General features: G+C 44.1%; 1 protein-coding gene across 5 annotated transcripts in view; it reads right to left on the bottom strand.

Moving 5' to 3' along the window:
• The window catches only part of LOC105478719 (SR-related CTD associated factor 8), a 209610-nt gene that overhangs the window by 11570 nt on the left and 172047 nt on the right, over window positions 1-25993 (bottom strand). For 4 of the 5 annotated variants that reach the window (XR_985405.2, XR_985407.2, XR_011623479.1 and 1 more), the window contains one exon: window positions 16260-24337. The exons of the other annotated variant lie outside the window; for it this stretch is intronic. The gene's annotated coding sequence lies outside the window, so the exon portion shown is untranslated. Of the gene's footprint in view, window positions 1-16259; window positions 24338-25993 lie in introns of those variants that run through there. 5 annotated transcript variants of the gene reach the window in all.

Genomic DNA, 25993 nt, shown 5'->3' with positions numbered 1-25993 from the left:
AGGAGCGAGCCTGGCTTATTTTGGAGTGTATGTTATATGCTTTGGATAGGTTCTGTTTTTAACTTGTACTAACGCTGTCTGTGATGTTTAACCCTTTGTCAGCGGTCACCAAGAAGTGTTCCTGCATTTCAACAATGAGGACCACTGTACCCTAATCAAAATCTCAGTTCAAAAACTATTTGTCTAGTGGAGGAAGTTTCCTTTGAAAAATTTCCATTTTCTAAACCAAAATTAGCCTGCTCTGTCTTAACAAAGGCTGAGCAGATACCATCAGAGCCTCTGGGATCAAGCTGAACCAAATGGAGAAAATACAGATGCAATCATCACTTCCAAATACTGAGACCCAGGATGCTCCTTGAAGCTTGAAAGAAATGATTTTAGGGCAAAAAGAGGAAGTACTGTACTACTGCAGATAATAAAAATGTGAAACTTATGTCCCAAGAGGTAGCAGATAAAATATAAATAAATTCAAGAAGGAGTTAGCAAAGGTCATGCTGACAGATCTACCTTTGAGGAACATTCCTGACATTCTGTGACTGACACAAGGGAGGGAAAACATCTTTCCGTCTCATCACCCTCCCCACCACACCCACCTTTCCCACACAACAATTGAAAAAACTGGGGCCTTTGTCAGAGGAAGAACACAAGGTCAGATAAGCCTTTGGTCTGACTCTCTGGGTCAAGACTTGATATAATTTGTAGATAACGGAGCTGACCAGTTGCAATTTTGCTTTAAAGACATTCTTCAGTAACGACTGCAGAATGAGTTGAAGTCTTTCTCAACATGTGCCATGAAGAAACATATGTTCTTAATCTGTGGGTTTAAAATTGTTTTAGAATTACATCAATGAGACATGTCCTCAAAAGAAAAAGCAGGCCACCAACCCGAAACACGGGAGTATAAGAGCAGTGTAGGATAATACTTCTTTCTAGCTTAATGTCTTACAACAAATCTGTTGTAAAAGTTCTTTAAAAAGGAACGTTCATCTGGAGCTTAAAAATATGCATATAGGAGCTTTGGCAGAGGGTATTAGTTTCTCACTAGAGGCAGGAGCCCCGCTAAGCTGATCTGAGGATAGAGTGAAGGCAAAGGTACCTAGCACCTCCAGGAAAGGGAGGTGGAGAAAGAAATGCCCTCATTTCATTCATCAGATCAAGTTCTCAAATCAGAATTCAAATCCTCAGTTCTCAGTGCTGAATGTTAAGCCACAGAATGTTAAGATTAGAAAACCACCAAATGAACCTAAACAATTCATCCCTTAAAAAGGAGATGGATATTGTGACCAAAATTTCTTCTTTAAAGTTGGGTACCTGGGTCAGGTATGGTGGCTCATGCCTGTAATCCCAGCACTTTGGGAGGTTGAGGCAGGCGGATCACTTGAGGTCAGGAGTTTGAAACCAGCCTGGTCAACATGGTGAAACCCCAACCCTACTAAAAATACCAAAATTAAAGGGGAAAAAAAATTAGCCTGGTGTGGCAGCACATGCCTGTGATCCTAGCTACTTGGGAGGCTAAGGCAGGAGAATGGCTTGTAACCAGGAGGCGGAGGTTGCAGTGAGTCAAGATCATCCCACTGTACTTCAGCCTGGGCAACAGAGCAAGACCCTGTCTCAAAAAAAAAAAAAAAGAGGAATTGCTCTGAGACCAGTCTAGACGGTGCTGCCTCCATCACCACGCATGGCTTAACTGACACAGAAACACAAGATGCTTTCACCTAAACAAGGCCTCTGTGTTACCCGGACAGAGTGTTCACAATGTTCGAATCCCCCATTTTCTCAGCCCTGGAAAACTGTTAAATCCTATCAGTGCAGGAAATTGAAAAATTTGCTTCTCAGGAGATGGTTAGCCTGAGAACTGATAAGTGGTGGGGTGAGGGGAATCTGCCTGGAGCTAGGAGGATGAGGCTGGTCCTTGTGTTTCCATAATCCTATTAAGCAGCTCCTAGCCGAACTTAATCTGGTCCTGAAGTGGATGGCTGGAAGATAATAGCTCTTGGACTTTAAGTGTCACTTAACTATATAGGTAAAACTCTAATCTCTGCGCTCAAGGGCCCATCAGTGTAATCAAACTGAGGACTCTCAGAGGAACCTGCTTCCCTGGCAGCCTGGGGTTGTAGCAAACGGTAGTTACAAAGTGCTCCTTGGAGATAGGTGCCTTATTTGGGTGGAAGCAATTTACTCTGTTCACTAGAAACTCATCCTGTCTAGACAACAGGGTTGGTCTCAAGTGTTGGAGTAAAGAGGAAATCCTCCATAACTTGCCTGCCAAGGTAAAGACTCAGGTTCACCCTTGGAACAACTGTAATCAATCTCAAGACGTCCTCTGGGTAACAAAGGATGCTAAGACAGCTGCTGCTTCATTAGCCAGGAACACTAAATAGAAACCATCGTGAGCGGAACACCCATTGGCTGACTGCAGCTCAGCCCCTGCTGTGGATGGCCAATTTAGATGAATAAATGTGCTTTTGTCTAGTTGTTCCATCAATTACTAACAGAGGGATGTTAAAATCGCCACTGTGATGGTGGATTTGTCTATTACTCCTGTAAATTCTGTCAATCTTTTGTTTTCTTTCCTTTTTTTTTTTTTTTTTTTTTTGAGACAGGCTCTCATTCTGTTGCCCAGGCTGGAGTGCAGTGGCACAGTCATAGCTCACTACAGTCTCAACCTCCTGGGCTCAAGAGATCCTCCTGCCCCAGCCTTCTGAATAGCTGGGACTACCGGAGCGTGTTGCCACATCCAGCTAGTTTTCAGTTTTTTGTAGCAACAGGGTCTCACTATGTTGTCCAGGCTGATCTTAAACTCCTAGCCTTAAGCGATCCTCCCACCTTCGCTTCTCAAAGTGTCGGGATTATAGATGTGAACCATGGTGCCTGGCCTGTCAATATTTCTTCAGGTATTTTAAGCTCTATTGCTGGACATATACAGTTTTATGACTTACATGTTCCTGGAGAATTGTCCCTTTTACCTCTGGTAATATCATCCTGAAGTCTATTTTATTATAGATTAATATGGCCATTCCAGCTCTCTAAAGCATACTGTTTCTGTGACATAGTCCATCTTTTTTCTTTCAACTTATCTGTATTTATATTTAAAGGCAGCATATAGTTGGGCTTTTATTTCTGCAGCTAACAATTTATATCTTTAAATTGGACCATTTGGTCAATTTATATTTAATGTTAACTACTGATGTGATTGCATTTAAGTCTGCTGCTCAAATTTATTTTTAGTTTGTCCCGTATGTTTTTTAAATTCTTCTGCTCCTTTCTTACCTTCTTCTGGATTAATTAAACATTATTTAGAATTCCATTCTTATTTCTCTATTGCCTTTTAGCTGTGCCTCTGCATTTTTTTAGAAGAGTTAATATGATATTTATTTATTTATTTATTTATTTATTGGAGATGGAGCTTTGCTCTTGTCACCCAGGCTGGAGTGCAATGGCGTGATCTCAGCTTACTGCAACCTCCGCATCCCAGGTTCAAGCAATTCTCCTACCTTCAGCCTCCCAAGTAGCTGGGATTACAGGTGTGTACCACCACACCCGGCTAATTTTTGTATTATTAGTAGACATGGGGTTTCACCATGTTGATCAAGCTGGTCTTGAACTCCTGACTTCAGGTGATCCACTCACCTCGGCCTCTCAAAGTGCTGAGATTACAAGCATGAGCCACCTCACCTGACCCTGATATGATTTTTAAAAGGACAAAAACAAATATCCTAATACCATCTGACTCAGGATATCAAATCAATGTATTAAATGATGTAATTGGTTATCTAGAAGAGCTGAGAATTCTCCCACCGTCACTCCTACCAAGTCCTTAAAAATAGGGAAAAGCAATTCTTCTAGCCCTTCTATGATTCTACACAGGAAAAGAATTTAGAGGTTTTTCTTTAAGTAATCTTTATAAAAATCGAACTCCCTGGACCTTCACAACTTGCATCCTAAACACTCAGATTTTGGCACTTCTGTTATGTTTCCTCATGGTTCTTCCATGAATTTCCTCCGTACTCATGCAGGATTGCAATGCATTCTCTGAAAATAACTCTCCAAAATCAAGTGTCAGGCCTGAAGAGAACTAAACAAGTCTACGGCTTGCAAGGAGCGCCCTCTTGAGGGAGCCTTTATACAAATGTTGAAATCTGTCTGCTTTGTCTGAACTCACGGTTCCAGCATCAGGGGGTAATAAAATCAGTCAATACAGGAGATACACTGGCTAAATTACGGATGTAAATATCTTCTTATTAGAAGCGAGTTCTAACTCCTGAAAGTCAAGATAATCTCTAGCAGAATAAAAGCAAAAGCAAAAACAAAAAACAAAACACAGTACCTCACTAAATGTCTTCCTTAAATACAAAGTAATACAAAGCTACAAATACACTAACAATCAGAAAGACAATATGACTCCAGCATTCCGGTGCTTCTGTTCGTTTTAGATATTGTTCCTTATCTTGAACACGGAAAGGTAAGCTTTCTCCAGAGACACAGCTGGTGGGTGTGGATGTGTCACACAGTGGTCAAGAGAAAGACTCCTGATCAGAGGCACCAGAGCTTAGAGACTGATTCTGACACTTCGCAGTTTGCGTGAACTTGGGGAAGGTTTTTGTTTGTTTGAGAGTGCCGTGGCACAATCACAACCCACTGCAGCCTTGCCCCCTGGGCTCAAGTGATCCTCCCACCTCAGCCTCCCAAGTAGCTGGGACCACAGGCATACACCACTACACCAGGCTAATTTTGCAATTTTTTGGTATGGAGATGGAGGTTTCTGCCACATTGCCCAGACTGGTCTTGAACTCCTGGGCTCCAGTGATTCACCTGCCTAAGCCTCCCAAAGTGCCGGGATTACAGGTAGAAGCCCCAACTTCCCCAGCCTTGGGGAAGTTTTTTAATCCCTTTAAGTTTAAGCCATGTGCAAAATTAGGGTGATAAGAGAATCTACTTCAGAGGGTTGTGAAGATAATTAAGTAATAAAATGCACATAGAGCCTTGAGCACAGGATCCAGTGCAGAGGGAGCCTTTGTGGGTGCCGATGCTACTGATACTATCCATGATTATAAGACTCTAATGGGGCCAGGGACGGTGGCTCACGCTTGTAATTCCAGCTCTTTGGGAGGCCAAGCCGGCAGATCAAGAGATCAGCCTGGCCAACATGGTGAACCCTTTTCTCTATCAAGAACACAAAAAGGCCGGGCGCGGTGGCTCAAGCCTGTAATCCCAGCACTTTGGGAGGCCGAGACGGGCGGATCACGAGGTCAGGAGATCGAGACCATCCTGGCTAACACAGTGAAACCCCGTCTCTACTAAAAAATACAAAAAAACTAGCTGGGCGAGGTGGCGGGCGCCTGTAGTCCCAGCTACTCAGGAGGCTGAGGCAGGAGAATGACGTAAACCCGGGAGGCGGAGCTTGCAGTGAGCTGAGATCCGGCCACTGCACTCCAGCCTGGACGACAGAGCAAGACTCCATCTCAAAAAAAAAAAAAAAAAAAGAACACAAAAAGTAGCTGGGCATGGGGTCGCGCACCTGTAATCCCAGCTACTCGGGAGGCTGAGGCAGGAGAATCGCTAGAACCTGGGAGGCGGAGGTTGCAGTGAGCCAAGATTGCGCCACTGCATTCCAGCCTGGGCAACAGAGCAAGACTCTGTCTTGAAAAAAAAAAGGACTCTAATGAGCAGGACACCACCCAAAAAAAAAAAAAAAAAAATTACTAAATCTGCTTTTTGTGTCCCTGATTATTATACTCTTTCAACTTTAGTTTAGAAAAAAAAATACATTTTTTTCTGATTTTTTTTTAAACCATCATTCAGGACATTGTCTGCTCACTTAAAACAACAGCAGATTTAAGGTGTTGTGCATATGATACTTGAACGAGCACAGTCAGTTCAGAGGATGAGCTGATTAAGTCACTTGCCCGATTTTCATGGTTCAACCAAAGCTACCGGCACAGTTCCCACGGCCACTCTCTGCCCTAAGCTATGGTGAGGCTGCCTCTCTGACTTGTTGCTGGAAATGTGGAAGGACCACATTCTGTTGAGATTGGTGATCTTGTTCCAAACTTCCCCTAACTACCAGCCTCGCAGCAGAACAGAAGTCATGCTTACTCCTTTGAACCTGCAGCCCCCGAGGTAATGCTGTCCCCGAGGTAATGCTGTTGCAAACCTCTTTGGTCAGCTCTGAGTCATCTATTTGTTTTTGTTTGTTTACTTGTTGGGCTTAGGTCTCCACCTCTGGCCAGAACACTGAAATGGCAAACAAAGCTGGGAAACTGGCAGGAAAGTCTGCAAGACTTGAACAATATTGGAGAAACACGAAGGAACAAGAGGCAGAGAGGTGACGACCTCATTTTCCAACAGATGCAATGGTGCTGTTAGGAAAACACCCAAAAGGAAGCACCCACATGGGAGGATGGAGATGATGACAAGACCAGAGAGAGTCTTGGAAGCTCAAACACCACCGTGCAGTCAGGAGTTGTCTGGAAGTCCCAGCAGGGCATGGCAGAAATAACTTTGCCCAGCACCCTGTGCAATTGGGCAGGGCAGGCCCAGGGACAGCTCAGGGCCACCACTGATGCTTCTTCCCCAAGTGTGAGCTGGGGAACATCAGGTCACATGTAGCTGTAGGACAAACCCCAAGCATCCTCCCATAGCCTCAATTTTATTTAAAAATTCCTAGGAGGTGCAGTCGGAGAGTTAAGTAGTTTGATAGAGTACAAATCATGACTTGTATATGAAAACAAATCTATATGCAGGAATAAAGGGTAAAGTTCACACATAGTTTTATGGCCACACAGGAGTTTGTGATAAAACAAGCTATTTCATGCTTTTGGCAAATCTCTGCTCTGCCCCTGGCCCGGAGGACAGGGGATTTATTTTTCTCCTTTGCCAGTAAGAGTAACTGGGTGAGGGCCGGGTGCAGTGGCTCACGCCCAGTGACTCACGCCCGTAATCCCAACACTTTGAGAAGTCAAGGTGGGAGGATCACTTGAGGCCAGGAGTTCGAGAGTAGCTGGGCAACATAGGGAGACCCTGTATCTACAAAAAATTTTAAAATTTTAAAATTTAGCCAGGCATGGTGGCACGCACCTGTGGTCCTAGCTGCCATGAGCTCAGGAAAAGAAAAAGAAAGAGAAGAGAAGAGGAAAAGAAAAAGTACCTGGGTGGGGAAAAAGTCAGAACTGCTGCTCGAAAACATCAGCAAGCCCCCCATCTTAGATGTGTGGTTTTGTGAAACCTCTTTGAGGCTTACCTATTGACCACTCCAAGTGCTTCTGTAACCCGAACGCAGTTCAACTGATTAACCATTCCAGGTGTAACATTAACCGTGTTACAGTGATGCAGAACCAGAATTGCCCGGGCATGGGCAAAGGGAAAAGCTTTAACCCCCTGACTTCCCACCACAAGCCTGGCAGACCCGCTGCCATGGCATCACCTGGGACTGGTTAGAAAGTCCACAAAGGCTCGCGCCACCCCCGATCGGGGAACAGACTTGAGCACGGTTTGCTGTCCCCTGGCCAGTCAGTTCACAATACAGTTTTATCTTTTCTTATCATCTGGTACCATCGCATTGGCTTCCGGGCGAGAAGCAAGCTCTGTGCTGAGTAACACTTCTGACCCGGAAGTCTTCACCTAGGTAGCAGGGATGCTTGGGGGACATGTAGAAGCTTCCAGAGAGTACCAGATGTTGTCCCATGTGGGGAATCCAGACTCCCCCCATGTCCTTGCTACAGAACAGGCTACCAATCCCTCTACTGAGAGTGGCTCAGCCAGCTTTAAAGGTGAGCCGACTTGGAGGCACAGCGGGCTTACAGGGTAGAGAGGAGCAGTGTGCTGGTGACCAGCTGGACTTCTCTCTCCTGCTGAGGCCGAACTACAGCAGGAGACTGCATCATCCCACCTTCCTCTTAGGACCTGGGAAGGCCTGGGAAGATCCCAGAGGTGAAAACAGAAACTATGCATAGCATTTCCCAGCGGTCTCACCACGACATCTTTTCAGATCTTGATCCGCCCTGGATAGGAAACTTAAAAGGGAAGGTGATAAGCCAGAAGCTTTTAAAATTAGGAATGTGTTACTCAAAGCCTCCTTGGCTTTTGTATCACAGCCACCTTGAGGCGTTTTCATTAGGATTGCTCGTGAGGCTTGTGGAAATGCTGTCTGTGGCCTCCTGAGGAAAGGAAGTGTGTGTGTGTGTGTGTGTGTCTGTGTGTCTGTGTGTGTCTGTGTGTGTGTGAGAGAGAAAGAGAAGAGATAGTCTGAAGTTCAAAAGCACTGGCAGGAAATACCAAGTTCTATTTTTAAAAAATTAACTTTCAATAATTACAGCTGACATCCTATGAAGTAGGTAAATATAATTATCCCTTTTCTGATCAGAAAACTGGCACTGCAGAGTTCTTTTTCTTTTCTTTTCCTTCCTTCCTTTCTTTCTTTCTTTTTTTTTTTTTTTTTTTGAGACAGAGTCCCACTATGTTGCCCAGGCTGGAGTGCAATAGCATGATCTCAGCTCACTGCAACCTCCACCTCCTGGGTTCAAGCAATTCTCCTGCCTCAGCCTCCTGAGTAGCTGGGATTACAGGTATACGCCACTACCCCCGGCTAATTTTTGTATTTTTAGTAGAGGCGGGGTTTCACCATGTTGGCCAGGCTGGTCTCGAACTCCTGACCTCAGATGATTCATCTGCCTCGGCCTCTCAAAGTGCTGGGATTACAGGCGTGAGCCACTGCGCCCAGCCTCAGATTTCTAATATTAGTGCTCTTCCCCATGATAAAGTGTCTGACTCTATAGAGCTCATCTGGGTCCGACTCCAATTTAAAGTCAGTAGAAATCTATTTTGAGAGCAAAGATTTTAGACCAAGGTCCTCTTTCAACTTATAAGTTTTAAAAAGGAAAAGTTTTTAATTGCATGTGTATTCTGATACAGGAATAATTGGAATGACAGAAAACCTTTTGGCCTCGGCAGGTCACACTGTGTGTTGTGTTGTCACTGTCCTGTGTCTGAGAGGTCGGGGGAGCTGAGCAAAGGGAGGGGGAACGGGGATCAAACAGGAAGGGAAACCGCAGACGCCCCCGCGGAAGGAATCTTCTGGAGAAAATCTCCTCCATGGGAAGGAGCTTAACAGTGTGAGGGAACTGCTCCCTGGCTTGCTAATGTTGAGGACAGCAAGACCCAGCCCCCTACTGTGCTCAAATGCTGCTGGAGCAGCTGCAGGCGAGAGTCAGATCCAGAAGCTTCCAGCCTGTGCCTCCAGCCTGGAGAACACATGTGCCTCCCTGCGCCGAGGGATGCCTAGGCCCCACTGCAGGTGCTCAGGGAGGGAAACCCCACTCCATCCTGACCCGCTTTCTAGTTTTCCCTTGGTGATCCTCAGAGGACACACAGCACTTATCAGAGAGACCCAGGTTGCCTGGCATGCCTCACCCTGTCCTTTCCTATTCTGTCTATTCCATCCTGGCTCTTATCAGGAGTCTGGCCCGTTCCTAACAGAAAAGCAGCTACCATGCATTGAGTCATCACCATGTTCCTAGCACTGTGCTGAGGGCTTTATCTAACAAACCTCACTGGATTAATTCTTGGCAGAGCTTCCATCTCTGTGTTTCCCTACATCGCCCCTGACCAGTGCATCCAAAGGATACCATGCGCTCATCCCCCTGGCTCTTCAAGACCCCCCAGATGACCACCACAGGGCTCCTTTGCTTTGATGAGTGCTTCCTTGTCTCAGAAAACGGCGCCATGCCCAGCCCGTAGGAAACTGGAGAGTCATCTTTGACTCTTCCCTCCTCGCAACCTCTATACCTGGCCCTCCAGGAAGTCCTATTGAGGCTAAAGACATCATTCTCACTCTTAAAATTCCTCAGGCCTTCAGCCTCTTGTTCGTTTTCATCATTGCACTTATTAAAACTTGAAATTATTTTATCATTCTTTTGTTTTTTTTGAGACAGAGTTTCACTCTTGTCATCCAGGCAGGAGTACAATGGCACAATCTTGGCTCACTGCAACCTCCACCTCCCAGGTTCGAGTGATTCTCCTGCCTCAGCCCCCGGAGTACCTGGGGTTACAGGCACCTGCCACTACGCCGAGTGAATTTTTTGTATTTTTGTAGAGACAGGGTTTCACCATGTTGGCCAGGCTGGTCTCGACCTCCTGATCTCAGGTGATCCACCTGCCTTGGCCTCCCAAAGTGCTGGGATTATAGGCGTGAGCCACTGTGCCCAGTCAATCATTCTTGTTTTTGTTTTTGTGTTTGTTTTTGAGACAGGGTCTTGCTCTGTGGCCCAGGCTGGAGTGCAGTGGTACAATCTAGGTTCACTGCAATGTCCACTTCCTAGGCTCTGATGATCCTCCTGCCTCAGCCTCCTGAGTAGCTGGGATTACAGGCATGTACCACCACACTCAGCTAATTTTTTAAAACAAATTTTCATAGAGACAAGGTTTTGCTATGTTGCTCATGCTAGTCTTGAAGTCCTGGACTCAAGCAATCTACCTGCCATGGCCTCCCAAAATGCTGAGATTATAGGCATAAGCCACTGTGCCTGGCCCCATTTTATCCAATTTCTTGGTCACTTTTCCTATTAGAATATACAAGACATGCATGTTGCTCATGCATTAAAACATATGTCCCATGAGTAACAGTCTGTGCTTGTTCATGAGCTATATTCCAGTGCCTCATCAATATTTGTTGAAGGTTGAATAAATGACCCACCTGGTACTCAGATTTTGTTCTGCCCCCTCTTCCCACTCCACCTCATCAACTCTTCAGCTCTCTTGCTTTTAGTGGAAACACTCCCACCAACGGCCTTCCTACCAGAGGAGAGATCAGACATCCTACAGAGACCTTTGGTCTGGTCCCCAGTTCCCCAACACCTCCCTGAGAACTGCAGCACCTGGAGCCCGAGATGGAATTCCTGGGCTACCTTTTTGTCTACTCGATGCAGCCCAAGAATGAGGAAGGCCATCTGAGATTCCCTGGGTTTGACCATTTTTTATCAACAACTCATTCGTCATTTCCTCTTCCGGACTGCCCAGATATCTGGCCTCTCAGAAGAGGAAGTTTTGGCTGGGAACTTCCTCCAGCATGTGAAGGCCTTCCCCCTTCACCCAGCTCCTGGCCTATTCTGGCTCTGAGCCTCGGGTGCTCACACCTCCAGCTGTTGACCTGTCCTTCCCTCAGGTTGTGCCTGGGTGATCCCAGGCTGGAAGGTCCGTAGGTGCACAGACATGGGGCTCAGCTCCAGTCCCCCCAGCTTCCACTAGCCGAGACACAGGACAAGTTACCCTCCCTTTCTAAATCTCACCAGCCTATGAGAGAGAACCCTCACAGACCTGTTTTAAGGAGTAAGTGAGGAAACATATCTAAAATGCTATTAATATCTAAAAGGAATAAGAGTTATTCTTTTGTGTGTTTGTGCCACTAGCTGAGTTTGTGTGAGGAGGGTGGGGTGAGACACAGTGCCTTCTCTCACAGAAAAAGCCCCAGTCCTGGTGCCCTCCATCCTGAGCCTACTTTTGTAGAAGGCTGGTCTCTGGTGAGGTCAGTTACCCCAAAGTGGCCCACATCCCCCACTCGCCAGTTACTTTCCCCATTCTCTTCCCTAGTGGGGAGGGGATGAGGAATTGTTTCAGGGACCAATCATCTGGCACTTAACCCAAGAACTTCCATTCTGTTTTTGTGGGCACATTTTAAAAATGAGTCAAGGCCATTTGCATTTTTATTAAGGTCTTCTGAGGGATCGGCCAGCTCCCTGAGCCAGGGACTCTGTGAATTTCATGAGTAAGTCATGCTTGCCATACCCAGACTGTTGATAAGGACAGAGAGGAGGGCTGGTCCTGGGTTTTGGGTGAGTGACGTTGTGAGCAGATGACTTCCATAAAAATAAAAATTGAATTGAATCCCATTAAATTAGCATGCATCTTTCTTCAGATCTGACGCGGTCACTGCACCATCTTTCCCACACAAGCATGTGGATTCTCTAAAGATGGTGGAAATCCCAAACCTAAAGTCGTCAGGAAGCAAGCGCGGGCAGCACAGCTGATGCGAAGGAGGAGCTGCGGACACAGCGGATCTTATTACTCCCAGATGTGTGGCCCTGGGCCCTCTATTTCCCCTTCTCTCGTCCCACTTTCCACTTTCCAAATATTTCTCTGCACTAGAATGAGTAGATACAAGAGGAAAATGTGACATGTAAATCAGTAAAAAAAAAAAAAAAAAAAAAAGAGATATATATATATAGACTCAAGGCAAGCTTTTCAGCATCCTCTAAGGATTCGAAATCCGTGTCCTCTCTGGGTCCCTAATATACAAGGAGGCTTTGTCCTGTGAAAGGAAAGGAAAAACTAGGGCTTCTTGAGGGTAAGAAGAGCTCCCTAGATGCAAACTGCTGCCAGGTGCCTCCTGACAGCCATGCTGAGAAACGGAAGTCCATGCAGAAACAGCAAGAAAGTGCAGAACGCTGCCTTTGCGCCACGCTTCGTGCAAACATGCCAATGGCTGCGTCTAAAATGGGCATTCGTTCCCTCACCATCAGTCCAAGACTTGTCACAGTCCTGGTAACGAATGCCTGAAATGGATCTGGCTTGAATGACACCTTTTCACTGGCATGATCCTGAGACAGTCAGGCAGTGGCTTACAGTCCCTCAGGTTCCCTGCAGGCTGTCCTCGACAGGCACGCTGGGCCTCCTGTCTGGGAAATCAGGGTCCCCTCCCCACCGTGCTTCAAGCCAGAGGTCCTTGTAATGCTAGGAAGCTTCTGTCCCCTCAAGGCCAATCTCCTCTGGGGCTTTTAAAAATCATAACAAGGTACTTGGAGCTCCCACACCACTTTCCATCTCAGCATCTGAAAGTTCCTTGAATGTGGTTCACGCCTGTAATTCCAGCACTTTGGGAGGCTGAGGCAGGAGGATGGCTTGGGCCCAATAGTTCAAGGCCAATCTGGGCGACAAAGGGAGACTCTGTCTCTACAAAAAGTAAAAAAATTAGCGGGCCATGGTGGTGCACACCTATAGTCCCTGTTGCTTGGGAGGCTGAGGTGGGAGGACTGCTCGAGGCCAGGAGGTCGAGGCTACAGTGAGCTGTGTTTGTGCCACTGCACTCCAGCCTGGGCAACAGAGTGAGACCCTGTCTCAAAAAAAAAAAGAAAAATTAAAATTTTTTTTTCAAAAATTCCTTGTAAGTGGAAATTATTAAAACCAAGCCTCAGTAACTTAATTAACCCTGGTTGTCATTTAGGAGGAGGCAGTTTGTCACTCGCCTCTGTGATTCTGCCACAAGGTATATTTTGGTTAAACATAAGGCCCAGCTAATGATTTTGTATTTTTTGTAGAAATGAGGTCTCTCTTTTCACCCAAGTTGGTCTCAAACTCCCGGCTTCAAGCAATCCCCCTGACTCGGGAGACTGAGGCAAGAGGGTTGCTTGAGCCCAGGAGGTGAAGGCTACAGTGAGTTGTGATTGCACCACTGCACTCAGGTCCGTGCAACAGAGTGAGACCCTGTCTCAAATATAGACATATATTAGGGACCACTATATATGTGCCTATACCAGGCACATTTTACCTCTGAAATTCAAAACTACTATAATAAAAGGGCTGTTACTGATCCTTACTTTAAAATTTTTTTTACTTCATTTTTATTTTCTTGTTTTTCAACTTTTTAATTTGAGACAGGGTTTTACTCTGTCACCCAGGCTGGAGTGTAGTGGCACAATCATGGCTCACTACAGCCTCGACCTCCTAGGCTCAGTATCCCCCGACTTCAGCCTCCTAAGTAGCTAGAACTACAGGCGTCTACCACCACGCCTGACTAATTTTTGCATTTTTTATACTGACGGAGTTTTGACATATTGCCCAGGCTGGTTTTGAACTCCTGGGCTCAAGTGATCCGCTCACCTCGGCCTCCCAAAGTGCTAGGATTACAGGTGTCAGCCACCGTGCCCGGCCCTTCCTTCTTTTTAATACGACTCTCATTATTGTAAAAATGGAATTTGAAACAATCATTAAAAAACATTAGGGAGGCCAGGCACGGTGGCTCACGCCTGTAATCCCAGCATTTTGGAAGGCCAAGGCAGGTGGATCACTTGAGGTCAGGAGTTTGAGACCAGCCTGGCCAACATGGTGAAACCCCATCTCTACTAAAAAAATTCAAATTCAAAATTAGCCAGGCGTTGTGGCCCCCACTGGTAGTCCCAGCTACTCAAGAGACTAAGGCACAAGAATCGCTTGAATCCAGGAAGCAGAGGTTGCAGTGAGCTGAGATCACGACACCACACTCTAGCCTGGGTGACAAGAGCGAAACTCTGTCTCAAAACAAACAAACAAACAAACAAACAAAACTTTAAGGAAATATTAAATAAAAAGCAATTCATTTCCTGAGACTTTAATAAGACATTTTCCTCTATTGGAAAACTTTCTCTACTTTGTCTCTTACCCAGATGAATTTTAGTCAATAATTCACTTCTCCATCAAATGCTTCTCTATCCCTTACCACATGTAAAGAGCACTGCACGGAACACAAAGATCAAACTCATCTTTTGTCCCTACGAGTATCACAGTCGTGGACTCTCCAGTGGCCACAGATGGACTGCAGGAGGTGAGTGAGTTCTGAACAAAACCCAAGAGCTGGACACACCTTTGGGTCACACCCTCACTGCACTGTTCCCGCTGCCGCTGCACTGACTATTGACATTTACTGAAGATGCATTTTGTCACAGGCCATGAGCTGAGACTTCAAACGTATCCATCTGATATAATTCTCCCAACAACGCTGTGAGTGAGGCATTATCATTCTCTTCATTTTAGAGATGTGTAAAGAATTAAAATAACATGCCAGCCGGGCACGGTGGTTCACGCCTGTAATCTCACCATCTAGGGAGGCTGAGGCGGGCAGATCATCTGAACTCAGGACTTCGAGACCAGCCTGGGCAACATGGTGAGACCCCATCTCAACTAAAAATACAAAAATTAGCTGGGCATGGTGGTGGGTGCCTGTAGTCCCAGCTACTTGGGACTCTGAGGCACAGAATCATTTGAACCTGGGAGGCAGGGGTTGCAGTGAGCCGAGATGGTGCCACTGCACTCTGGCCTGGGCGACAGAGCCAGACTCCATCTGAAAAAAAATAAATAAATAAAATAACATGCCATGGTCACAGAGCTCGTGATGGGAGAGGTGGATGTGAGACACAGTTTCATGTGGTGACTCCAAAGCCAGTCCTGTTCCTGCTTACAGACACCCACATAGTACCAGCTCTCCCAGCAATGCATGGAACTCACAATAGTGCTGCTCCCACCAACTCAGCACAGCCTCCTTGCAAAGCTGAACTCTAAGTGGTCTTTAAAATGTTCCTGGGGCCAGGCGCGGTGGCTCTCGCATGTAATTGCAGCACTTTGGGAGGTCGACGGGGGGGCGGATCACCTGAGGTCAGGAGTTCGAGACCAGCCTGACCAACGTGGTGAAACCCCATCTCTACTAAAAATACAAAAAAATTAGCCAGGCATGGTGGTGGGGGCGTGGTGGTGGGTGCCTGTAATTCCAACTACTCAGGAGGCTGAGGCAGGAGAATCGCTTGAACATGGGAGGCGGAGGTTGCAGTGAGCTGAGATCGTGCAATTGCACTCCAGCCTGGCCAACAAGAGTGAAACTCTGTCTCAAAAAACAAAAACAAAACCAAAACAAAACCCACAAATGTTCTTGGGCCAATGAGGAAGAAAACCAGTATACCATAAACCACTGAAACTGACCCAGTCGTGCCAAACAGCCGAATGAACTCATAACGCCCTTTTATTTTTTCAGTGATCAACCATGGCTTCCTTCCTATATCCTTCTGAACTCTATGCAAACAGACCTCCCCAGTGAGGTCTTCCCTCACCATCACATATAAAATATTAGCCATGGCACCCCCACTGCTGTCCATTTCATCCTCCCTGCCCGGCTCTGTTCTTTATGGCACTCACGTTCAACCAAAATATTACATGAATGTCACTGTCCTTCTCTTCCCACAAGATAAAAACCCCTATGAAAGCAGAGGCTTTGTTTTGTACATTGCTGTATTTCTGGTGCTAGACAGTGTCTGGCACAAATTAGATGTGATCTATTAAAAAAAAATGGATACATTTTAAATGAACACAATTAAAACACCACGGATCCCAAAAATGTTGTAGAGCTCAGGGTTTAATAGACTCCTGCGGATGGTTGTAAAGTTCCTTTATTCTGCCAAAACTTTACATACCTCTTGAGCCTACATGAAAATTACAGTAAAAAGAAACAGGACATACAAACTATCTTTGTTATTTTTTAGGCCTTTTGCCTACTTTGCATTTATGGGTTTTTTTGTTGTTGTTGAAGTGTTTTTTTGTTTTGTTTTGTTTTGTTTTTTTGAGACGGAGTTTTGCTCTTGTTGCCCAGGCTGGAGTGCAACGATGCAATCTCCGCTCACCGCAACCTCCGCCTCTGGGATTCAAGCGATCCTCCTGCCTCAGCCTCCCGAGTAGCTGGGACTACAGGTATATGCCACCCACGCCCGGCTAATTTTGTATTTTCAGTAGAGACAGGGTTTCTCCATGTTGGTCAGGCTGGTCTCGAACTCCCAACCTCAGGTGATCTGCCTGCCTCGGCCTCCCAAAGTGCTGGGATTACAAGCATGAGCCAACGCACCCGGACTGCACTTGTGGTTTAAATTCCTTTATGTCTGTCCAGATTCCTGTTAGCCCCCAAAATCCTGACTGATGTTTCACTGTAGGTTAAAATAATGAGAATTTCCAAACAGCAACAGAAGTTCTACCTTCTTCCGAGTACCTTCAGGAGACACAATGTCCTTAGCTAAAGAAAAATGGAAACCTCATTTGGTAGCATGCCAGCACCGTCTGCTTGGGGCTGTGATTATCCAGTGAACTAGTTGAACCTGTGGCTTAAACAGTCCCTTGCCACAGTTAATCCTTAAGACTTGCTATAAAACTGGGGGAGTAGAGGTTGGGGAAAACTGTGGTCACCTGAGTTCTAGTCCTGTTTTGCTTCTAACTGCCCATGTGGCTTTAAACAGTTCCTTTGACTGTTTCCTTATTCATAAACTCGATTCTTTGGTATTGGAGGGCTAGCAAGCTCTTATTGAATCAGACAAGAAGCCATGGCCCTCATCAAAGAAAATGTTAAATATGTTGAAGGTGTTTCCTATAATCTCAGAGCGTTCACTGTTAAGAACTCCTGGGGCTCCGGTGATGATCTAAGTTTCTTTCAGCTCTGACATTCTCTCTCTCTATGATTCTAACACACCACCAATCTCCCCTTATTGTGCCACCATAAGAGACCACTCACCAAGAACAAAATGAGATAGACTTTCTATCTTTCCCCAAGTCTGAGTATAGGAGTCACATTCACCCCAGTGACGTGTGATCAGCCATGTACCCACCAAACTCATGAAATCAATCAGTCCTTGCCAAAGAGTCCACTTCCCAATACCCCTCAGATTTATCTACCAGGCAGATCCTGTTCACAAAGCCCTGGGCAGACCCACCCCACCCTGGAAAAACAGATGAACACAATAGCCTTATCTCTGAGTATAAGGTGGTAACATTCTTTCCAACAAGCTAGAAATAGATGAACAATTCAATTGTCTCAGGGAAAGAAACCACATCCCATGTGACAGAGAGCCTGGCTGTCACCTACTTGTTTTCGTTTCCATTAAACTGACCTCACTTAATCATTCGCAGTGTTTCCTTGCCTTTATTTTACCTTAGGGATGCATGATGGCTATCATTTCCCGAGTGCCCAGCCTGTGCCAAACCCATTACATGTAGTATTACTAACCACCTCATGTAAACATGGTTTTCATTATGCAGATGGGAAAACTGCCGGCACAACTGTCTTTATCACACAGAGAAACCAAGGCTGGGCGGGGTTAGATGACTTACTCCAAATCACACAACCCACAGGAGGCCCAGCACTTCGAAACCTTTCCTTTCTTCCCTGTAGCCCAGGGATTCCCAAACTTGTTTGCATATTAGAATCCACCAGGAGAGCCTCTAAAACTCCCAATGCCCAGGGCACACTCTAGCAGTCATAATCTTTGCGGAAGGGACATAGGATTCAGGATTGTTGAAGCTTCCCAGGTGATTCTAATATGCAGACACGTTTGGGACCAACCCTGGAAGCAATGGCAAGCATCTTCAGCAACACACATTTACCAAATAATCCAAGTGGAAACCAAGGGCAAGGAATAATGAAGAAGCAAACTGAAGACTGAGCTAAGAGGAGCTGAGGAGACGCACCTGAGTGAAGGAATGTGCTTTCTTTACGGGTGATGGAAGGAATTTGGTAAGAGAAGAAACTTCCTTGATGTAAGCACAGACAAATCCAATGGGATGCCGGTGTTTAGTGACTGTTTAAGGGATGAGCTAAAATACACTAACTGCATCTGTTCTCTTAAGTGGGTTTCCTTTTTGCTCTGTCCTTGGGAGGAGAGTGACTGTCGTTAATGTCAATTTATGTTAGAAGCTGGTGCTTTATGAACTGAGCTCTGTGCCTGGTGCTGCTGCGGCCCCCAGTCCAGCATGGTGAACCCTATGGGCATTAACCCAGACCCGGAGCACCTCAAGGTCCTGGTGGCCTTTGCAACAGCAAAGACTGTTAGGATTATATCCAGTAGAGCATTTACGTTAGTGCATTTAAAAAATGTATTCAAATTCCTGAAAAACTGGAGATCCATTGGAAAAACCTTAAGCCCCAACTATGCTAGAAAATAGTCTGTTGCTGTAATATCTTGGGGATCCTCAGCTCGAAGGTTTTGATGGTCTGATTGAGCATACTGAGGAATTATTACGTTTACTTGGAATTAAGTAGGATTTTAGTTGAATAGAAGGAACGTTATTGCTTGTGTCTTGACTGAAGTCAAAGAAACAATGATTAGCAAATGATTTGGGGGTGGTCATGCTTGTACTTATTCAAGTTAATAATCTGCTTTAAACAACATGTATTCTCTACAGTCTTCACATCTGGACAGAGATGTCTGGATTTCCAAAGGAAACCTACATATCATAAATCTGACATTCCATTTAGTTAAATTCCTGTACTTAGATCTGATGTATCCTTCTGCCTGAGAAAAAGATAGCAGCTAATGCTAAATTAAATCCACAATTCTCCGATTATCTATTGGCTTTAGTTTCTCCTTTTGTATTTAATGATAACATCTTTCTAAGTCAGATACAACTAGACTGAAAACATTCAATCAACCCTACTTCTCTGCAACTGTTCATTGTGACGGGGATCTGGGAAAACTAACATTGTTTCTGTGTACTGCTAAGATGGCCCCAGGAAAACCAAACCAAGTTCAGAAAAGAATAACTTTCTTTCTATCCCATTCTCTTGCCATAGTCTATCCTTATTCCATGAAATACACATTTTTTTTTTTAATAAGAGATCTCTTGAGAAACTCTGAATTCTTTTGGTTTGATATAAATAGTTTCTTGTGTTCTGTTTGTAATTTTCCAAACGTTGTAAAGCCAAAGTCCTTGTGTTTGAAAGTATTTTGAGTTCCCCCACCCCGTTTACAGATGAAACGGGTCACTTCTCATGTTGAATTCAACGGCAGCATTCATGGATGGTGGGACCTGTATCCTTGCTAGAGTTTCAGGGTTTAGAAAAGAGGCGTTCACTAGTATATGTCAATATAATCTCTTGGTTCTCCAATCCAAATAAAACTATAAATGTGTTACTGGCTAGGAAACAGCAAAAGACTAAACAGTAAGAACTATTTTCTTTTTTACGATAGTGGCAAGTTGAGCTAATAAAGAACAAGTCATTTTTAGGAAAACTACTGATTTGCATCTGCCTCTGTGAGCTTCCTTTGCATTCATCTTGTGCTTAAGCTGCAGTACACACCCGTATTCCCATTGAACATGCACGTTCTACTGACGTGCTCAAGCATAATTTTAATGCACTGTTCCATCTCTGATCTCAAGCACCGCACTGTGTATTTAGTAAGCACTAGATACATACGTGTTGGATGAATGAAGGAATATTGGTATTTGGAGACAAATTTGCAAGATTCTAATAAAAAAAAACAAGCACAGGACCTGGAGTCAGTGTGAAGGAGGTGGGGCTTCGGTTGTGGCCACACCTGCCGTACATGAGGTGAGAACCTGGGAATCACTTTCTGGGGCATTGGAGCCCAGCTCGTGTTGCAGAACCCAGAGCTGGCCTCTTGGTCCCTGCGCTCTCCTGGCAGTCCCCAGCCAGGCCTCACCTTTGAGAGTTTTGCTTTTTTGTGGCCTAAGAGGATTCTAGCCACTCTGCTTATGGCCTCCAGTCCCATGCTATGTGTACTTGTGAGTGCACTCACATCACACAGGATAAAGAAAACCCTTGGGCTGAGTGCGGTGGTTCATGTCTGTAATCCCAGCACTTTGGGAGGCCGAGGCGGGTGGACCACCTGTGGTCAGGAGTTCAAGACCAGCCTGGCCAACATGGTGAAACTCCATCTCTACTAAAAATACAAAAATTAGCTAGGCATGGTGGCAGGTGCCTGTAATCCCAGCTACTTGGGAGGCTGAGGCAGGAGAATTGCTTGAACCTGGGAGGTGGAGGTTGCAGTGAGCCGAGATCACGCCATTGCACTCCAGCCTGGCCCACAGAGTGAGACTCCATTTAAAGGAAAAAAAAAAAAAAAGAAAACCCTCTAGCGCATGGACATTTCTGCACTCACATTACACAGGGGAAAGAAAGCCCGCAATTGCATGGACATTTCTGGCAAAAGTTACTTCCTTTTCCTCGTTAGCTTTTTCCTTTTCTGTTGTAATGAAAGGGTGGGAATGATGCTGTAAGAAGCAGGGAGGTCCCCCTTGCATTTCTGACTGCTGTGGCTCTTGGCCTGTGTGACACCGTGTGTGGGAACTTCTAAATATCAGTGCAACTCTCCACACAAGGTCCCTTGAGATACAAGATAACATTTGCCACAGTCTTCATAAAGCTTTGCAAAACATCTTTGCAATAGCAATTGCTTCCACTCAGTAATATTCTTCCCATCCCATGATCAAGCGGACAAAATTAACAAGAGGCATATTCAGGCTTTTTCCCAGTTGTGCAAGCTGAGAGTCACGGCCATCTGAAAGCCACATTTATTTCTAGCACTATGGATCCTTTAGTGGATTTTAAAATTTGCATTAATTTTATGAATGATATCTTTTTAGAAAATATATCTGAATACAGTACTTGAACTTGTAGTTTTAAAAGTTTGGACTAAAAATGCAAGTATATTTTTTCTAGTTTACAATCTTCTTTCCTAAGTCATCTACAATAATAGGCAATTGATTTATATCTTATAGGATTGAGAAATGATTTAGTTTTGAAATAATGTAAGAATGGATGAAAATGAGCATCATTTTATTTCCTTATAGCTCACAGATAGAATATATTTCTATGATATTAAAAAAAGTTTTTGAAATAGATGTGTGCCTCAGAAGAAATAAAAGGAGTAAATATAATATTTTTCACAGATACTAAAAGGTACAGAAAACATCTATAAAACAGTAACTATGAGCCAGTCTACACACTGTGCCAGTCGACACACTGCGCCAAGCTGCCTCTCTCTGTAACCTTTAAAGAGTCCTCCAAAGGAAAGCCCAGTTATAAAAATGATTGGATTTGATGCCACCACCATAGTCTGGAATGTTCTTCAATTTTCATACATAGATGCAGAAATAGTGGATTTGGGGAAATCATTAATAATGAATGAAAGGAGGCATTCTTCTAAAGCATCAAATTTCATGACTTTCTTAACTGCTTATACTTTAAAATCATTTAAAACACAAATTACTCTGGATAAAAGTAATCATCTATGTGTAATTCCTTTGCGGAGGCCATTCTGAAATAGTTTTCCCCCCATGAGGAATTTATTAACCACAAAGAAATTGCCTAAGACCACCCATCTCATTTGAATGAGATCTCTGTATTGGAATTCAAGTGAGAGGCCAGCATTTACTCACAAAGCCAAACAACCCCCATGGGGGATTCTTTCTAATTGTGCAAATACCAAATAGCTTCAGTTTGTCAAAGTCACTTAATACTGTTTTAAAAACCAGCTCGAAATGCTTCGAGTCCCTGGAGGACGGTGACTTTTGAAAGCTTTCCTTTGCCATGGACTGAAGCAGGGATGGAGTGGGGACTGTTCAATATTCATGCCGATTCACACAGAGAGCCTGTCCAGATGCTCAGGTCGAGGGGAGCAGGAGCTTCTGAAAAGGGAATTCATCCAGGGAACAAAAGCATCAACCTCTGCCCCTATTATGCTGCCTTGGGATTTTAAAAAGATTACTCTTCCAACAGATGGGCCTTCGTGTGCACCTGGTCATTGGAAAAGCACCTCCAGCTAAGTGCTGACTGCATATGCACCCAGTGCTGTAGGAATGATCCTCTTTTAACTTCATTTGCTATTCTATTTCTCCTCTCACCCTATCCACCGAAAAGAACCTCAGAAACTTCTATTTTTTTCCCCCATTTAATTTCCCAAATCATTTGCTCATATGTGCACAAGAATGGTGAAGTTAGTCACAAATCCATACTGTTCCTTTGTGGGAGGTGGGGGCTTGACGGGGTGGGAAGTGGGAGCTAGATGGATGTTTGCCAATTGCAGGTTTAGTTACAAAAGAATAGAAGGAAAGGGATCTTTTCTCATTGCCATATCAAATTTGGTACAGGTGCCAAGCAAGATCTAAGTTTCTACATAGGCTCACATGTCTGTGTTTCTTTGGAGCTGTTTTATTTCTTACTGCAGTATGATGGAATACATAAAACAATATTCCAACACTACCAGGCAGAGAATCAAACAAATAAAGATCCTATTGAAAAGCCTATAATTGCCACTATATTACCTATAGCCTTCTCTAGTTTTCTACTTACTACTTGTCATAGAAAATACAATTATAATCAATTTAATAGAAAATCTGCTGTAAGGAGAAACTCAAGAAAGCTTAGATATAATCCTCAGGAATTAATTTTAATCCGTGTTATAGAATGCATATTCAAAAAGGCCTTGGCATTCAAAAATCTCTTGGCCTTTCAATAAATAAAAAGAGTGGTTGTTCAAATATAGAAAACAACAGTGAAAGGCTTCAACTATGAATGTATCTCTACATCTCTATACACACAGACTGCTCAGTTACTAGGCACAGACAGACCACAAAAGATGCACTAAACTACACAGCAAAATAAATGACTAACAACCAAAATTAGTTTCAATTTTTATTATGAATGTCCAAAGTGACAGCATACTGTGAAAATGCTAGGTTCTCATTGATTAAATTTCAAGAGATCACAGACTACAGCATTCCAAGCACTTTAATTTTTGACAGAGCCAAAAACAAAGAAAAGAATGATAAAAATGTTCTTTTGGGTGTAAACAGTATTCATATTTGAGTTTTAGTATTTTTTTCTTCCCTGCAGGTATTGTGAACACTGACAATTTCCAAAACACAAATCCTGGTCTGGATACTTGCAGCAAACTTTTATAATCTCTGCCCGAAGAAGAAGCTAATAAGAAATGTACTTATAAAGTATGTTTATGATACCATGTGATATGTTTGTTCCTCCTCATTTCCTTATCTATCCCGCAAGGCTTCTTGTCTACCACCCGGGTACCTGCTGTTGGTAATTACAGGACAGGGAGGCTGAAGTCAAACACTCGGAAGACTGTACTGAATCCTGGATTTTCTGAAAGCTGCATTTACTTTTTTTTTTTTTAATGAAAGCTTAAGATTTTCAGTGTTTGAGAAAGTTCAAGGAGATACCTAATGATAATGGATTAAAGCCACCAATCAAGAACTACACAGTCTACACAGATTGTGTTCAAGAAAAAAAGCCTTGGTTTACTAAAGCTATGGTTCTAGTAATCTGTAGGTCCAACACAATATGACGTTTTTTTCTCCCCCCCGAAGGGTTTCCTTGCCATCTGTCCTTCCCGTCACTGGTACTGGATGATGCTACAGATGGAGTCTGTTGCCACTGATATTGCAATGAAATCTGGTCCTGTGGAAGTGGGTATCTCTTACAAATGCAATACTGTTCATCTGAGTGGATCCCCAAAAAGAACAATTATGAACTAGAAACTCATAGAGTTTGTGTTTAAAATTTATAAAATTAAACCTGCTCCAACAGGTAATACAGGGAGGCATGCTTGCAACCTCTGGATTCAATCAGAAACAATGCCTGAGAGCACAGAGCCTTCTCAATAGGTAACGGTGGGTTCCTTTTAACGCTTCCTTAAACAAGATCCGATGTGATGCACATTAGAACTTTGAAGCACGTCTGTCTCATTTATTTCTACAAGGCCTGGGACACAGGAAGCTGCCAGGACTTCATTCATCATCATCTTGCCTGTTGACAAAAGGAACAATAACTGGTCATCACTGGTCCATGGAATAACTTTTCCTAGTTTTTTCCAAGATCATTCCTAAAGAAAAGATGGTGTCAATACAACAGCAAATGTTTCAATGTTTGATGAATTTCTGTGCTCTAAAATGCCATGCCTTCTTCCAACAGAGCAGGAAGAACCACGTCATGCAGTGTTCATTGCTCTCCAAATGCCGGAATGGTTCAGGAGACAGCCCTGTCCTGGAAGTCAGCTGACCCAGGCTCCACACATGAATCTGCCAATAACTAACACAGTCAACTAAACTTGTTGGGCCTTGGTTCCTTCCCATGTAGACTAAAAGGCTTCAGTGGAGCATGTCTAAAAAGAAGGCCATCCAGTGCTACCTTTTAATAGGATCGTGTGGTCCTGCCTTCTTAGCTCCTTACAGAGCATCACCAGGTACGACCATCTCAAGCTGCGGCTTACAAAATACCTACACCTGGCTGCCCGTGGTCCTTGTTCCGCTTGGAGCTGAAAACCAAGTGAATTTCCAGAGAAATTTCAAAATATCTATTAGCATCTTGAAGTCCATTAAAATCTTAAATGTGTGATGGCTACAAAATTCTGAAAATACACATCTCCATGTTTTCACATCTTTTGCCGTCTTAAGGTCAAAGAAGTGTCTTTTTTTGGTCCCTGCTGGCTTTCTTAAATTAAGAAATAATCATATAAAAGTTGAAAAATACATTCATAAGCATAACGACATGGAAGCGTTCTGTAGGAGCCTACTATCTTGTTATATAATTCAACTAGTTGGACTCGTTAAAGTAGCTACGCCAAGTAACTTTACCAAGACACATGTCTGGTAGCAGAGATGGGACCTAAACATAGTTAAGTCTCACCCTAAAATGAATGCTTTTTTTTTTTTTGAGATGGAGCCTTGCTCTGTCACCCAGGCTGGAGTGCAGGGGCACAATCTCGGCTCACTGCAACCTCCGCCTTCTGGGTTGAAGCGATTCTCTTGCCTCAGCCCCGTGAGTAGCCGGGACTACAGGCACGCGCCACCATGCCCATCTAATTGTTTTGTATTTTTAATAGAAACGGGGTTTCACCATTTTGGCCAGGCTGATCTCGAACTCCTGACCTCAGGTGATCCACCCACCTTGGCCTTCCAAACTTCTGGGATTACAGATGTAAGCCATTGCACCCAGCATCATATATTTTAAGGCATCCTGTTGTCATGTGTGACAAGAGAGGTGGCTGAAATATTTTTCATCTTTCTACCGTGCTTTTGGCATAGAGGGAAATGTGTGAACGATCCACACAAAACTGGTGCCAAAATATCATCTATTACTTTGGATTATTCTAAGTGTTTTGTGAATGAGTTTATTCTTCAAACTTAAAAGCTGACTTAAACAAGCTGACTTAAAAGCTACCTAGGAAAGAAAAAGGCAATGAAGATAAACTCAGTCATTTGACTGTCAATAGCAACAAGACTAAAGTTACAGAGTCATTTTCTTAAATCTGGATAAGATTTGCCAGGTTGTAACCAGATCGGGCAGTTGTCCACAGCAAATTGGTATTCATGTGGTAAAGGCACAGAGATCACAATGGTGAACAAAAAGAAAATGATACAAATTCACTCAAATTATGGACCTGTAAAATGATCTGTAAACACA

The sequence above is a fragment of the Macaca nemestrina genome, chromosome 5, assembly GCF_043159975.1.
Source record: "Macaca nemestrina isolate mMacNem1 chromosome 5, mMacNem.hap1, whole genome shotgun sequence".
NCBI lineage: Eukaryota > Metazoa > Chordata > Mammalia > Primates > Cercopithecidae > Macaca > Macaca nemestrina.
This window is presented reverse-complemented; position numbering and strand designations above follow the sequence as displayed.